At 42.9% G+C, this 16846-nt stretch overlaps 1 long non-coding RNA gene across 1 annotated transcript in view; it reads left to right on the top strand.

The window, feature by feature from the left end:
• Window positions 1-7444, top strand: part of LOC110219119 (uncharacterized) — a 58773-nt gene extending 51329 nt beyond the window's left edge. Inside the window, exons 2-3 of the long non-coding RNA XR_002327521.2 lie at window positions 5704-5846; window positions 7297-7444. This is a non-coding gene — a long non-coding RNA (uncharacterized LOC110219119). The remainder of the gene's footprint in view (window positions 1-5703; window positions 5847-7296) is intronic.
• Window positions 7445-16846: the final 9402 nt, after the last annotated feature.

The raw sequence follows: 16846 nt of genomic DNA, 5'->3' as shown, positions 1-16846 counted from the left end.
TAATTTTTAAGGAAGTATTTTCTTCAGTAAGCTTTTGGACTTCCTTTTCCATTTGGCCAATTTTCTTTTTAGGGCATTCTTCTCCTCATTGGCTTTTTGGACCTCTTTTGCCATTTGGGTTAGGCTATTTTTAAGGTGTTATTTTCTTCAGTATTTTTGGGTGTCTCCTTTAGCAAGCTGTTGACTTGTTTTTCATGATTTTCTTGCATCACTCTCATTTCTCTTCCCAGTTTTTCCTCTACTTCTCTTACTTGCTTCTCAAAATCCTTTTTGAGCTCTTCTAAGGCCTGGGACTGATTCATATTTTTCTTGGAGGCTTTGCATGTAGGAGCTTTGACTTTGTTGTCTTCTTCTGGTTGTATTTTGATCTTCTTGTTACCAAAAAAATTATAGTCTGACTCTTTTGTGATGTTTGCTCATGATCCCAGCCAATTACTTGAGTTTAAACTCTTTGTTAAGGTAAGAGTCTGCTTCCAATGTGGAGAATGTACTGTCCCAAGCTTGGGGGTTTGTACAGCTGTTTTCAGAGATACTTCTAGGGACCTGTAAATTTTCAGTTCTTACAAGGTGGTATGATAAAGGGAGAGGTGTTTACTCCTTTACTGGCCTGTTCTCTGGTCTATGAGTGACCACAAGCACTCTTTTCTGTCTTGGAACTGTGAGAATTTTCTCTTCCCAGACAGTACAAGCTCCACTACACCAGTGTTCCTCTTTGTCCCAGGACTGCTACCTAGAACTGTGACCCAGATCCAAAAACAGGCAAAGCAAGAGATTCCTGCCTCAGCACTGGCAAAGAGATCCCTGCAATCCCTCTCTGATCAGCCACTTGATTCCCCCTCAGTCTGTGGGCCAGAAGCTCAGGAGGCAGCCACCACCGTGGGGCCACGCTTGCTTGGGAATTGAGGCTGAGACCTAGCTTAGCTCTCACCACAGAAACAGACTTTTCCCACTGACCTTCTGAGTTGTCTTTGGCGTTCATGGGTTGAGAGGTCTGGAAAGTGCCACAGCTGCCTGTGATTCAGTCCACTGAGGCCTGCTCCAGGTTAGCTGTGGCCTGCATACCCATGCCAAACTGCACTCCTCTGGTGCGATATACCTTTCTGATCAACCATCCAGGTTGTCTTGGGCTGGAAATTTGTTTCACTCTGTCTTTTTGTGGATTCTGTTGCTTTAGAATTTGTTTAGAGCCATTTTGTATAGGTATTTGGAGGGGTTTGGGGGAGAGCTCAAGCAAGTCACAACTTTCACTCTGCCGTCTTGGCTCTGCCTCCCAAGATTTAATTATTTTAAATTAATTAAATAAAAATTTAATATAATGTCAAAAATTTTAAATTGGGCAAGCCTTTACTATGTAATGGTGGCAATAATAGCATTTATATCCTAGTGTTGCCGTATGGATAAATATTTGTAAAACATCTTGCAAATCTTAAATCAGCATACAAATGCTGCCTATTACTGTTATTATCATTATGATCCATTGCTACCTATATGTTCCTAGAGCCCTATGAGTTCACCATCTGTTCCACCATTAATTTGTCCCCAATTTTTCCTCTGGCTGTCCTCTCTCTAACCACTCAGAATGAATCATGTGACATCAATGTAATGCAAAAAAAATAATAACTTAAAATAAACTTAAATGTACATAGTAAGAAAATCAAGCAGTAAATGCTCTGGCCACCTGTTTTCCCTAAGAATAACTTTTGGGACTTAGGCACCATTGAGAGGGAATTTTCTGGCTCTGCACCCATTTTCCTTCTCTCTTTAGGATCACAGATTTAGAGCTAGAAGGCAGTTTAGAGGTTGTACTACCTCTATACAAGAGAAAATTGAGGCAGACAAGCTAATAGAGACTCGTCTGGGTCACAGAAGTATTAAGTGGCAGAACTTGGGATTTGAACTCAGTTCTTCTGCCTCCAGAGCCAATAGTCTTTATTCCTACACCATGGTACCTGGCAATAAGGAGATGCATTAGAAAGGTATTACCATGGTCCAGAGGAGAAGTGATAGAAATGTGCAGGGATAAGTCTAGGGTGATGGCCAGGTGAATAGAAAGAAGGGGATGGAGTTGAGAGACTCTGCCGTGGATGACAGAGATGACAACATGGGACATTTGATTGGATATTATAGGGAAAGGAGGAGGGACAGTTAAGGATAACTCCAGGGTCATAGATCAGAGGGACTGGAAGGATAGTGTTGCCCTTGATAGAAATAGAGAAATCTGGAGGAAGTGTGGCTTTTAAACCTAAACTCCTAAACTTTAGCAGGCTTGGAGCTAGGCAAGCTAAAGCCAAAACTAACCTATCATGCCATAGGTGGTTCCGAGGATGGAGTCTTACCTTGGAGAACAAGGGGAGATGGTGGCTGGAGTGAGGAATGTGAGCTGTTGTTCTTTTGTTCTTCCTATACAAAAACATCCATAAGTTAATTCATAAGTCAGGATTTAGAACTGGAAAAGACCTCAAAGATATCGTCCAAACCTCTCATTTTACAAACAAGGACACTGAGACCAGAGAGTTTAAGGGACTGCTCCCAAGAACAGACAACTTGTAAGGAGCAGTCCTGGCATTTGAACCCAGGTCTTTTGACTTCAAATCCAACTCTTTTCATTTTGAGTACATAGAAAATGGGGTAAAGAAATGTCTTCAGAGTTCCAAGAAGTTATTGGCCTAAAATATACATAATTTGAGACTCAGAGAGAATAGGAATATAGTTTATAGTCCTCTGAGAGAGAAGTCAGCAGATAGAGACAGTATGATTGGGGTTTAAATGGTCCCTTGCCAACTGCACACCCCCCACCCCAATAATCTTTTTAGATCAGGAAAGAACTGAGTCTGCTGCCCAGTCCTGTATGAAAAGCTTATTCTGTGTAAACAGGAATGTGTTCATGAAAAGGACAAGAGCTCAGCACTCTGCTTGCTAAGCTTTGTTGGTTATAGAAATAGGATCTTTAGTTTTCAGAATCCTTTATCTGTGCAGCATCAGCAAAACGAAACTGAAGCCACAAATTGACAGCAGGGGCTTACAGCTGGAGCTCTGAGGGTCAGCTGTATTCAGTCTCTGCCTGGCCACTATCTGATCTGACTTTATACCGTTAGCTCCCTTTCCTCCTCCTGGAGCTCGAGAAAGCAGTTCCGTTTCAGGACTGAAAACAGTGAGAGGCAGAGATCAGATCACCATTTGTCTTTGGGAAACTGCTGGCAGGTGACTTGTTGAGGGGCTATCACGTTAACATCTTTGGGGACCAAGACGGTAAGTAGCTTGAAAGAACTTACCTTTCCCTCTTGGGACAAACTACCCCTGTTTAGATGATTTCTAGAAAAGAGTGTCTGGTGTATGGAAAGAATGCTAGTCCTAGAGTCAGGGAATGTGGGTTCAAGTCACATCCCTGACACTTACTAGCTGTGTGACCTCAATATAATTGCATCCCCTTACTCAGTTTCCTCATTGATAAAATGACAATAATAATATTTGCACTCACAAGGCTATTGGGGGGAAAATATTCTGAAAAACTTAAGGTAAAATAGAAATGAGACTTAAATGATCTATTAAAAAAAAAGATGCAGTTATCCATGTAATCCAAGCCAAAGAGTTCATGTTGAGAGTAAACTTTAAGCTTCTTTTTGTCTTTGTCTCCCTGGAGACTCAAAGAGTACTTGGCACATACTAAATGTTTAATACATGTTTGTGAAGTTGAATTGAACTACCAAATTATTTCTACCATCACTCTTCCTCCCTCTCCCCACCCCAGGCAAAAGGTTCTGCTTCTGTTCTTCCCTTTGACAAAGGAGAATGGTTTAGCTAGATTAATAATAGCTGATGCTTCTAGAAGGCTTTAAAACCTACAAAGGACATTTTCCACAAAAGCCCTGGGAGGTGGCTGGTGCCAGAATTATTAGTAGTCTCATTATATAGAAAGAAAAGGCCAAAAGAATGGAATTGAAGGATGTTGTTGGAAAGAAGTAGCTTAATTTGGTGACAGATTGAATGTGGGAAGTGAAAAGGAGTGAAGAGATGAGCAGAACTTCTGGATTTTGCACTTAGTCGTGGTACCTCCCACAGTTACAGGCAAACTGGGCACCAGGAAACGTTTTGAGGAAAAGATTTAACTTTTTTTTTTCATGCCACAAAGATATTTATTCCCGACTTTGTACAGACTTTGTCTTCCCACCTCCACCCCCACTACACACATCTAAATGGCAATCAGCCCCCTACCCCATGTCTCTCCCAACCCACCTCTCCCTGCTCTGTTCCATTCCAAGATGGTGGTGGTGATCAAGGTAGCTGGGAATTAGCTTCATTTCCTATAGGTTCGGGCATGGGCAGGGAGGTAGGGGTGGGGGAATTACAAAGGGGCAGATGGAGAGGGATTGGTGTATGTGTGAGGGGATGTCCTAGAGTTCCCAGAATGTGGGGGAGGTAGGGGAGAGAGAGGTGAAGGATTAAGGCCATCGCTCATGAAGGGAATGGCCAGATCCCTATGAAGTGAAGCCCCCCTACCAGACTTTGGCAGAAGGGGGGTGGGGTTGGCAGGTGGAAAGCCTCCTCCCTCTGATCTCATTGGTGATGTCCAGGAGCAGGAGGAGGCAGGGTGCCGACCACCTCCAGCATGTCCCCCTCTGGGCCTTGCGGACCAAACGGTGCTCTTTAAGGCCAGTGTTGGAGAAGCCCTCCACTCAGGCCGAGCTGCTGAAGGGCTGGCTGCCTCAGTGGGCGGCCAGGTGCTTGCGGAAGTAGCCAGGGTCCTTGAAGACCTTGAGGCAGGCCAGGCAGCCCAGCTCCTGCGGTGTGGGCTCCTGGGCCCGCTGGTGCCGCAGCACAGAGCTCAGGTAGTAGGCCTCACTGTAGTACTCACAGTGATAGACATGCTGTCCCAGGTGCAGCTTCTGGTGCTCCAGGAGGTCTTGCCACATGCGCTGGGGCTGGACCATGGCATGCAGGTGGCAGCGCCCGGCCAGTCTAGAGGACTGCGCAAAGTGCTTGGCCCGCGAGGCACACTTAAAGGTGCACTCAGCTGTGTGCACCACTCAGCTGTGTGCACCACATGGTGCTGCCAGAGGTACAGGGAGCGCAGGAAGCTGTGCTCACACATGCCACAGCAGAAGGTCTTACCCTCCCCCCAGCAGCGGGATCGAGAGCCTGGTAGACCTTCTCTCCACCATCACCTGGTGGCTCCAGGCTCAGGAAGTAGGTCCCAGTGGGAAACATGGGCTGAGGGGCTCAGGTCAATCCATCCTGGGGACCTCAGGGACTTAGGTGGCAGCCCTGTCCTCTCCTTTATACTGTCTCAAATTTATACAGCACTTTTGCCTGTATAAATAAAACATTCTCCTAATATATAATAAAACATTCTTCTTATAATAACTTTTCTTTTCCCCTAATTCGTTCAGACATTTTCAGGCATTCCTCACTCTTTATGAGTTGATTTGGGGTTTTCTTGGCAAAGAAAGTTTGCCATTTCCTTCTCCAGTTCATTTTACAGATAAGGAAACTAAGGGAAACAAGGTTAAGTGACTTGCCCAGGGTCACACAGCTAGTAAGTGTCTGAGCTCAGATTTGACCTTAGGTATCCCTGACTGCAGATCCAGAGCTCTATCCACCATGCCACCAGCAGCTGAAAGAGCTGGGGAAAATGTTGATTAGTTCTGTAGGCATGTCAAACTGGGCAGTGTCATGAAAGAGAGATGACACTCTCCCTCACTGCAGGGAAGGAGAAGCCACAGCAGCAGACGACAATTCCAACCACAGAAACGGTGAAGGGTGGCATTAGGAGAAGAGTGCAGAGGCTGAAGAGGTGACCCTGAACAAAAGGAAGGCCCAAGTGGCTTGGAGACATAACCATGAAAGATGTAAGCACAATATAGCCCTTCCTCACCTCAGAGTATAAGTCTTCTGGGCACTGTTCCCTTCTCCACAATCCTGGGAACCTGGGAGATTGGATCTATTTACTTTCAGGACTGGAGAAGGCTGAGAATGCTTTTCATCACTTGATTTTCCCTGTTATTTAATTTGCTATTCTGTCTTGGTTTAATATTTTGCTGTTTAATTTATGGTTTTTGCCTGGTCTCTTGGTAGAGAAAGCACTGGACTTGGGCTCTAGACATATTTATATCATTAAGATTCCTCCAAATACTTCACACTAAAGCTGGAATAGCAGAGGTTATAGTCATGTGGGATCCATGCTACACAATGTGGATCATAAATTGCTGTTCTACTTACCTGAAGGAGTTGTTGTAGTAATGTGTAGTAATATTCAAGATTCAGTAGTCTAGTAATAATAAAAGCTAGCATTTATATAATATGTTGAGTTTGGGAAGTACTCTCCTTTGACAATCATAATAACCCTGTGAAGTCTATTCCACTATCATCCCCATTTTACAGATGAGCAAACTGAGGCCAAAAGAGGTTAAGTGACCAAAGTCTACTGCTAGTTATTATCAGAGGGAGAATTTGAACTTAGGTCTTTGGGATCCCAAGTCCAGCCCTCTCCTCACTGTGCCACCTAGCTGACACTGTGCCATGTTATAAAAACTATACAAATGTAACCCATTCTTTCAAAGTTACAGAAGTATAATGAATATGCCTATATAGGCCTTAGAAATTGTTTAGTTCATCCCCCTCAACCCTATTGTACAGAGAAGAAAAGTGAGGCTCACAGTTGTGAAGTGACTTGATAATTGATGGTAAAGCCAGGCTTTGAACCTAGGTTTCCTCATTCCTGGTCCAGCAGCCTTCAGCTCTACCATCATGCCTCTCATTGTTTTGCAATATTATCCCCTTCCCAATTAGATTGAAATGGGCCATAAGCACTCTGCATTTTTTATTGAAGAAAAAGATGGGAGGAAAACAGGACGTATCTGCCCAGAAAAGAACAGACCCATTCTTGTTGCTCCTTGAGATGAGATGCCCTTATGGATAAGACTTGGCCCTTCTCTAGGTTTTATGTAGCAAGTCTTCCAGGCTGTGGCTTTGTCTTATATGCTCTGGGCACTTGGTGTGGGTTAAAAGACAGGTTTTTCTTTTAGTCTTTGGGGAACTTTCCCCTCTACATTGATCTCCTCTTGAAATAAGATGTCTTTTCATGCCTACAACATTAGACCTCTGCATGATAGCAATTTTTTTATTGTGAAAATGTGTAGTAATATTCAAGATTCAGTAATTGCTCCCCGAGTCTCTATTTATCCAATGTAGCTATTCCTCATGTTGTTCATAATGATGATTTAAAGCCTAATTTTCATACCCACAGCGTGGTTAAGGATTCAGGGATATTTTCTCTGTGAATTTCTGTTCTCTTCCCAGTCAATGAAGGATGAACGGTAGTCATTATGGAGCATCTGCCACGGAGTCTTTTGGAATAATTTATTTGAAGTTTAGCTTAACCAGCTCTGCCACACAGTATGACAGTCAGATCCTTCGTGTTTGACTGTGAGATGTATTCACATCAAAATGGCACAACTTTTGAAAATATGAAGTAATAAAAATGTTTTTAAATTTTGTTTTGTTCAAAATGAATTTTTACCAAATCAAGTTTCAAACAGAAACCCACAGACACCTGGCGCTTCTTTGTAGTATGCCATTAAGTATCTGAAATTCATGTTGAGGGGATGGCAGAGAAACATGGATTTTTTGAAAGGACGTGAGAGATCTGGATGTCTGGGAGCAGCAGGGAAGGAGCATGTAGATAAATAGAGATTAAAGATGAAAGATAGAGAGGGAATGATCAAAGGGGCAGGCTCCCAGAATAGGCAGAAAGGCTGACTGGCCAGAAATGTACCTCTGCATCAGAGATTCAAGCAAAGAAGGAAAGAATGGTGAATGATGTAGATAGATTGTAAGGTGTAGAGTCGGGGGAAAGGAAGGAAATCATAATATTTTCTCAGTAAAATTGGAAGCAAGGTCCTATAATGAGTGGGTGAGTTTTGGGGAAGGAAATTCCTCCCTCTTCTAAAGTGGGTTGAAAGAACTTCAGGATTAGATAATAATATTTATACAGCACTTTAAGATTTGCAAAGCACTTTACATATAGGATTTTATTTGATCTTCACATCAACAGTGTAAAATGGGTGTCCTCCTCTCAGTGGCTCTGCATCAAAAGATACAGTGTGAAAGACAGGATTTCACCCTGAGTCTTTCTGACTCCAGGTCTCCCTCTACTGTGCCATGATGTCTCTCTTGTTGTTCTGTTGGGTCTGACTCTTTGTGACCTCGTGTAGGGTTTTCTTGGCAAAGATACTGGAGTGGTTTGCCATGTCTTTCTCTAGTTCTTTTTACACATGAGGAAACTGAGGCAAACAGGGTTAAGTGACTTGCCCAGGGTCACACAGCTAGTAAGTGTCTGAGGCCATATTTGAATTCACAAAGATGAGTCTTCCTGTGCCCTATGGCACCACCTAGCTGCCCTGATGGCTCTTTTAGATTCTGTCTAAGGTCTTTCAAACTCTAATTCTATGATTTTATGATTCTAGGACTGGGACAGAGTGAGGTTATCCGATAAGCAGCACTCTTTCACTCCCCCTCCCCATGTATTCCTCACCCTCAGTTAAGTGGGGATGAATGCACATTCCTTTGAAGAGGACCGTATTTTAGTGTCAATCAATCAGTTAACAAATATTTTTAAGAATAAGTTTTTTTAATGTGTTTTTTACTCTCCCACAGAACCAAATAGTAGTTTTAAAAACAAAGAGGAAAAAAAATCAGCCTAACAGATTAGTACATCCAAAAAGTCTGAAAATATGTGCAATGTACAACACTTGCTCTGTGCCAGATACTGGGGACAAAAGTACAAAGAATTAAATAAAACCTACTTATAGAGAGGGGGAAGAAGTACACGTTAAACTATATACTGCATAAATCCCAATATATATAACAAGGAGTTGAATAGAAGGTAGCTTGAGAGGGAAAACACTAATGGTTGAGGGGATTCAGAGAGACTTCGTGTAGAAGACAGAACTTGAGCTGCTTATAGAGAAAGAGAAGGATTCTATGAGTCAGAGGTAAGAAAGGAGTGCATTCTAGGCAGGTGGGATGGCTAAAGGAGTTGGGAGATGGAGTACGTTGTGTGATGGACAGAGAGAAGGCCAATGTGGCTGGGTAAGAGTCTAGAAGGAGAAAATGTCCAATGAGATTAGAAGAATACTTTGGAGCCAGGCTGTGTAGAGCTTTCAAAGTTAAACAGTCTATTTGGAGGCAATAGAGAGTTGATTGAGGAGAAGAGTTGCAGGATCAGATTTTGATTAAAGAGAATTACACACATATGTGTAGGATGGACTGAATTGGGAAGACCTGAAGCAGAGGAGACCAATTAGGAGGCTGTTGCAATAATCTAGGTGAGAAGTGATAAGGACCTAAACTAGGGTGTGGCTGTATGATTGGAGAGAGGGGGTCAGGTATGAAATATGTGAAAGTAGAAACAGGAAAATGGCAAACTGATTGGATATGTTGGCTGAGGGTGAATGAAGAGATATGTGCAGATGTTATGAACATTGGAATACTGGAAGAAGAGTAGTGCCTTCAACAGCAATAGGGATGTTTGGAAGAAGGGAAGGATTAGGGGAAAAATAATTACTTTAGTTTTAGACATGTTGAATTTAAGATATCTCTGGGACACCAGTTTGAAATGTTCCATAGATAACTGGACATGTGGACCGAAGCTGGATTTGAACTCAGATCATCATGACTCCAGGTCTGGTGTACCGTCCATTGTACCATCTTGCTGTGGCTGTAGCCACACAATGAGAGAGAAAGGAGCTGCAGTTAGGAGAGGCAGCTGCCAGAGGTGAATGTTCCTGCCTCTCACCCAATTTGGCAATGATGCAGAGTAGTGAAAGTTCTGCTGGGAGATGTCAGTCTAACGGGTTGGCTGGTTCCAGGGATGTTCTCTGTCCTCTTCCCACTTGATAACAATCCAGCGTGCCTATAGATATCTGTGGACATTTATGGACAAGGGAAAGCTCTAGGACAGCAGGCCTTCTAGTCCGCAGTGGGGAAAAAACCAGGATGGAAGCCCAAAATCGAGGGGGGAGCCAACAGTTGAATCACTTTGAACACATAGAACCTCCCAGTGGGCTATCTGTAACTGAGTACAGTGGAAGTATATAGAAATTCAAACATACATGAGGCAATGGGCCCAAGCTGGGGCAGCAATTTGCAGACAACAAGGAAAGTGAACAGATCTCTCCCCAGATCACATTACTTTGGAAGCACCAAAAACTTACGGGCTTCCAAATTGAACTGTGAAAGCAGCAAAAGAACATAAAGGACAGAAGCTCAGACCAGACATTTCCCCCACCCTGTGCTCCCAGAGATGAGTGGAGCCCAATACTGATATAGAGTCCAAAGCCAAGAAGTAGACTGGAAATGTTAGCAAACAAAAAAAGAACCTGACCATAAAAGGCTACTATGAGGTCAGGGAAACTCAAGACACAAACACAAATGAAGATAATGACATGAAAACATCAATAAGCAAAGCTGCAAAGAAAAATGCAGATTTGAAGACCAACAAGAATTCCTAGATAAGTTAAAGAAAGAGATTTTTCACACTTTATTGCAAAAAGAGATTTGCCCTTTGATGCAAAAAAAATTAAAAATCAAATAAGGGGGGCAGCTAGGTGGTGCAGTAGAGACAGCACTGGCCCTGGAGTCAGGAGGACCTGAGTTCAAATCTGATCTCAGCCCAGACACTTACTAGGTGTATGATCCTGGGCAAGTCACTTAACCCCAATTGCCTCACCAAAACAAAAAAAAATCAAATAAGAGGGGTAGAGGATAAGTGGGGAAGAAATGAGAGCCAAGTAAGAAAAATATAAAAAGAGAATTATCAGCTTGGTAAAAGTGGTACTAAAAAGTACTAAAGAAATTAACTCCTTAAAAATAAGAATTGGCTAAGGGGAAGCTAATGGCTACTTTGGACATCAAGAAACAATAAAACAAAGTCTGAAGACTGAAAAAATAGAAGAAAATGTATAAGAAAAACAACTTACCTGGAAAACAGATCAGGGATAGATAATTTAAGAATCACTGGACTGCTTGAAAGACAAGAACAAAGAAGGAGCCTAGATATCATATTTCAAGAAACTGTTGTTAACAGTGATATGAAGGGAATTATGATTTTTATAGTAATCGATACAATATGTGTAATGAATATACTAACAGATTTGATTCTCAGAATTGCTTGACAGAAATGAAATCAAATCAAACAGAAATGATTGATTAGACTTAGAGTAGCAATTCTAAAGTCAAAACAACCCTTGCAGTCTGATGAGGAGCATTCATTTGAAACATGATTTTAATTGTATGTAAGAATTAATAAGTTACAAGTTGTAGACCAAAGGAAGGAGAGAGCGCAACATACTTTAGAAGGTTTTGACCCCTATTCCACAAATCTTCTGCTTGCTTGTTTAGAGCACTAAGATCTTCCTCTCTTTGAGAGAACTGGTTGACATAGAAACAATCTTCCTCCCCAGTGATGGCACAGCCCCCCTCAGTTGTTAGGATGTCCAGCGCCTGACGGTTTTATAATACCACGATGGCAAGTGAATCAACCTGCATTTGCAGGCTGCTGACAAGCTTCCTTGTGGGCTCCAGGTCTATGGATATTTTCTGAAACCAACAGGGCCACAATGGGCAGTAGAGCAAGCCTTTGCTGCCAACGGAAGGATAACTTTAACCTAAGAGGAACTTCAGCAGAGTGGTTCCCTGGGAAAAGGGACAAACTGGACAAAGTGTAGACAAAAGCACAGAGGCCTTCCCTGAAGGGAGGGAGGCTGTGATATACTGTGGCTATAGTAGCAAAAAAGAAAAGGCTTGGTTTATAGAGAGGGTAACTGCAAACCTCAGCCCATGTCCAGTTTCTTGGGTCAGTAGTCTGCATCAGATATCATCTTCTCATCCTGGGGTCTTGGGAACAGCTGTCCATCTCAGGTGTTGGCTGCTTTGGACCCTGTTTAACTTTTAGAGTCAGGCCACTTGTGGGTTCCACAATCAGGTGGGCAGTACTGCCCTTTTGAGATGTGACAGGTGGATCCAGGACTCTACTCCCTGGAGTTTGGCTGCAGTGGGGGTGGTCAGGACTTCAAAGGGGCCTTTCCACCTTGGCTCCAAGGAGTATTTTCAGAGATGACATTTCCAGTGGACCCAGTCAGCAGATTGAATCAGGAGCTGAGTCTAGGTTGGAATTTCTAAAGAACGGGACTGTGAGATGAGCTGGTAAGTTATCTGTTATTTCCTGAGTCAACCCATTGCAGTATTGTAGGAGGGAGCCTCTGGCTGCTGTGCTTCCTACTGATGACACGGTGGCATTGGGTGTCCTGTTACTATCTCATAGGGACTGAGCTTATTGGGAATCAGATGGTCTAGAACTAAGGCTTAGCAGAGCTAAAGGAAGGGCATTGGGCTAGGGGATACGCTCCTCAGAGAATTTAGCAAGGGAGGTTTTATGTATCCCATTAACTCTTTCAACCATTCCTGAAAACTGGAGATGATAGGCACAATGGATTTCCTTAGGAACACCCTCCCATAATGGAATGATTTTTCCTAAGAGATTTTTACTACCCCAGAGGCTGTGGCAATATGACAGGTAAACACTTCCACCCACTGGGAAAACATATAGATCATAACCAAGATACATTTGTGACCAAAGACAGGTGGCAATTGATTGAAATTGATCTGCCAGTTTCAAAGGGTGCATCTGGGAGAGGAAACCATTCACAAGTTGGCTGCAGAGGCTTGGATGCTTTGTGCTTGGGGAAGGTGGTGACAGCCTTTTCACAGGGGGTGACAGCCTTGTGAAAACTCCCGACCCATAGTCCCATAGTCTTATCAAGTTCACATCCCTCCTTTTGGAGTTTTCCCTGTATTTTTGATAAGCATTCTTTTCCAGGCAGTGACTATTTCTCCTGTTGTTAGGCTATGAGTCTTAGGCAGACCTTAAGTGCAAGATGGATATTCTAAGGCTGTACTTATGGGGCAAAGTGAAAGTTCCATAGGGACCTGTATTATAGGAGTCACTCCCTCGGGAATTTGAGGAGTTAAAGTGGTTTTTGCTGCTTGGTCAACCAACTCATTTCCATGGGCATAAATGTTCTTTTCTTAATTATGCCCTGGAATTTCAATTACTGCTACAGCTTGAGGAAGTAGTAAACAGTCTAATAGATGGGAAACCTGGTTTTGATTTTTAATATTGTCCTGAGGAGGTGAGGAAGCCCTGCCCAAGTCAAATACTAAAGTCTCATCCTCACTTTCCACCTGCAGTAGATAGGTGCTAGGATTAAATGTACTGCTTATACCAACTACATTCCCTCCTTTCTCAGAGGTGAATAAGTGAAATGTGAGAGACTAACTGCACAACAATAGGTGGGGCACTGATAACTGACCCGATGTCAGTAGAATCTAAGGCCCACCAGTTAGGGGGAACTTGGTTGAGACCCAGATGGTCACATAAAGAGCAAAAAGAAGTGGTCCCTTCTGGGTGAAATGAAATATTGACCTGTCTAGTGGGCTCAGGGACCAGGACAAAAGGATGAAAAGTGTTGATCCCTCCAACGAAGAGTGGTTCTGAGATATGGGCTACGGTGGTCTTATTAGCAATCCCCACAACTGAGATACATTCTTGACTCTGGGGGAGGGGAGTGGGGAAGACAGAAGGGTTTAAAACTGAGAGTGTGGCACTGGTATCAACTACAGCAGGTGCTTCTTGACCCTGTATGAGCAAGGAAACATCTCCAACAGGAGTCATAGGGATAATGGGCATTGCCTGTCCATCCCCTCCTGCCAGCCTTCCCTGTAGCCTAGCCATGCTGAGTGATTGGGATTTCAGGATGGTCTTTCAGTGCTTTCTGGGGTGCTTATGACACCAACTCCTAGTCTCTCCTTTCCCCACTGAGATAACCATGAGTTGATACAGATCTAGATACCCAGGTCTGTATGAACACAGGGTGAATTAGAACTGCTCAGCAAAGCCTATGAGATCCTCCCTGGGGCTGGGACACTCCTTGGCAATAACCTGGAGTTCTCCACACTGCCAGGGCTTGAACCCACGGGTCTTGAGCCAGCCACTCTCCTTGGGTTTTTTTCCTGGGAGAACTTTGGCTTGCACCTTGAAAGAGAACATAGAAGCTGGATAGCTGGTGGAGTCTTTTGGTAAAGGTGGGTATAGTTTAGGTAGTGGGGTAGTTTGGAGGTTGTTAAGGGGAAGGTTTTCAAATGATTTAATCCTTTCTTTTACTGATTCTAATTCAGACCTATGCTCTTTTTTTCTTGCCTTTAAGAACCATTTATTATAGTTGTCCTACTCAAGAGTCTGAGTTTCCTTATTCATCAATTTTTGCCTTAAATACCCTAATATGGTCTTATCAAAGCTGCTTCAAAGGCGCCAGCAAAGTTTAGGGTTATCACTAGTCAAATCTACCAATCCTGGCAATATAAGGGACAATCAAGGCCATATTTCTTGTACATTTGAAAGGCACATGTTCATTCTGGGCTTTGTTAATTGGAACTGCTGTATCTTCCCCCATGCCTTTACCACACATCTGTTCCATTTTAAAAGTGTACATTCAAACAAGTATACACAATACACAAATGCATTGTAAGGGGATATAACAACACAAATACACAAATACAAGTATTCCACACTGTACTAGCAATTCTTCCCTTAAATTGTAGAAGTGAACATTCCACAACTCTAACCAAGCTAAATTAAGATGTTAATTTCAACTGGTTTAACCGCACACAAAACCAACCACGCAAGCAATTCTTATGCAAAACAATTTTACCACGTGCAGAAATAAAACTCCATAGCTCAGATATACATTTATAAAAGAGAGAAGAGAAAAAACGCAGTCCATAGCCTGCATTATAAGAGAAAAGATGCACACAAAAGCCAAATCCTTGTGCGAACAGGCCTTGCCAGAGTAAGCTGGGCCAAGAAAAGGCCCCAGGAACGTTCCTCACAATAAACGGTGGGCTTGATCAAAGGAGGGGCCCAATGGAATGAGAGTGAGCATTGAACCTGCCAGACCAAGTGAGCTGGGGCTCTGGGAAAAGATCTAGTGGCGCCTGTCCCTTCTCCCCCATACTAGAGTGCTCAAGGCTTCACCCCACACCACCCCCTTAAAAACTTCAGACATCAATTAATGTTAACAAGATTTTGTGGAGCTAGTCTCTAACCTGAGAATGACGAAACAGCAGGCCAGAGACAAAGTGCCAGTAAGCAGGTAACCTTTTTCTTTTTTGTGAGGCAATTGGGGTTAAGTGGCTTGCCCAGAGTCACACAGCTAGTGAATGTTATGGGTCTGAGGTCAGATTTGAACTCAGGTCCTCTTGACTCCAAGGCTGGTGCTCTATCCACTATGCCACCTAGCTTCTCCTATCAGGTAGCCTTTTAATTAATTCATTTCATTACGAGGAACAGATTTGCAAATCAGGAATTCTCCAGATCAAAATTCCACCTTGCTGAAGTGAAGATCGAGCTTATATACATGAATCGTTAGTGGGGGAAGAGGAAGGTGAATTATAATGGTTTCTCCGGTTTGATCGGTTTCCCATGACAAACCCACAAATGAAAGATAATACAACAATTCTGGAGTCCTGTGGGAACAGTATTGCTCCAGTCCTTGGGGGTCATTACTTGGTGGATCACAGGACCAGAGTTCTGTGATGAGAACAGGTTCTACAGCCTTTATTCACTTCACTTCAGGTATGCAGCAGTGATTGTGAGCCTTGCCAAAGTGTGATTGATCATTTTAAGCTGCATTGTAAGTCTAATTCACAAAAGCAAAAAAAAAGAAAAGCAGTTCTGAGAATCAAGTCTATTAGCATATTCATTACACATCTCAATTATTATAAAAATCATAATTCCCTTTACAATATAAAGGAAAAGTATCCAGATATCTTAAAACCAGAGGGCAAAGCAGAAATTGCAAGAATCAACTGATCACTTCCTGAAAGGAGTTACAAATAAAAACTCACAGGAATATTATACTCAGTCTGCTTTGCTGGGTTTTCATCCAGGTCATGCTCACTAACCATGGGCGTACTATAGGACTGTGTCTTGGGCTCTCTTCTCTTCTCCTATACTATTTCATTTGATGATCTCATCAGCCTCCATGAATTTAGTTATCACTTCTATGCTGATAATTCTCAGATCTGCCTGTCCTGCCTTAACCTCCCTCCTGACCTCTAATCACAAATCTCCAACTGCCTTTCAGACATCTAGACATGGATGTCCAGCAGACATCTTAAACTCAACATGTACAAAACTAAACTCATTATCTTTTCCCCTAATTCCTCCCCACTTCCAAACTTCCCTATTACTATCGAGAATACCAACATTCTTTAAGTCACCCAGGCTTGAAACCTAGGTGACATCTTCCATATCTAATCTGTTAACAAGGCCTAAAAAACATCTCTTGAGTATGCCATGCCTTCTTCTCTCCTCTAACACCACCAACTACCTGGTACAGGCCCTCATCTCTTCATGCCTGGAATACTGCTCTAGCCTGTTGGTTAGCCTGCCTAACACAAGTCTTCTCCCCACTCCAGTCTATCCTTCATTCAGCTGCCAATGTGATCTTCCTAAACCACAGGTCTGAACACGTCATTGCCCCACACAATAAACTCCCAATGGCTCCCTATCACCGTTAGGATCAAACACAAAATCCTCACCCTTTATAAGCCCCCATCCCCTACCTTTCCTATCTTTGATCCTCACAACAACCTTTCAAGGTAGGTACTGTTATTATACCCAATTTATAGATGAGGAAACTGAGGCAAACATAATTCAAATGAATTATCCAAGGCCACACAGCCAGTAAATATTTGAGGCTAGATATCCACTCAGGTCTTCCTGATTCCA

This window comes from Phascolarctos cinereus, unplaced genomic scaffold, assembly GCF_003287225.1.
Source record: "Phascolarctos cinereus isolate Bilbo 61053 unplaced genomic scaffold, phaCin_HiC Scaffold_4;HRSCAF=312, whole genome shotgun sequence".
Lineage (NCBI taxonomy): Eukaryota > Metazoa > Chordata > Mammalia > Diprotodontia > Phascolarctidae > Phascolarctos > Phascolarctos cinereus.
The sequence above is the reverse complement of the archived record's forward strand: the minus strand, read 5'-3'. Positions and strand labels throughout refer to the sequence as shown.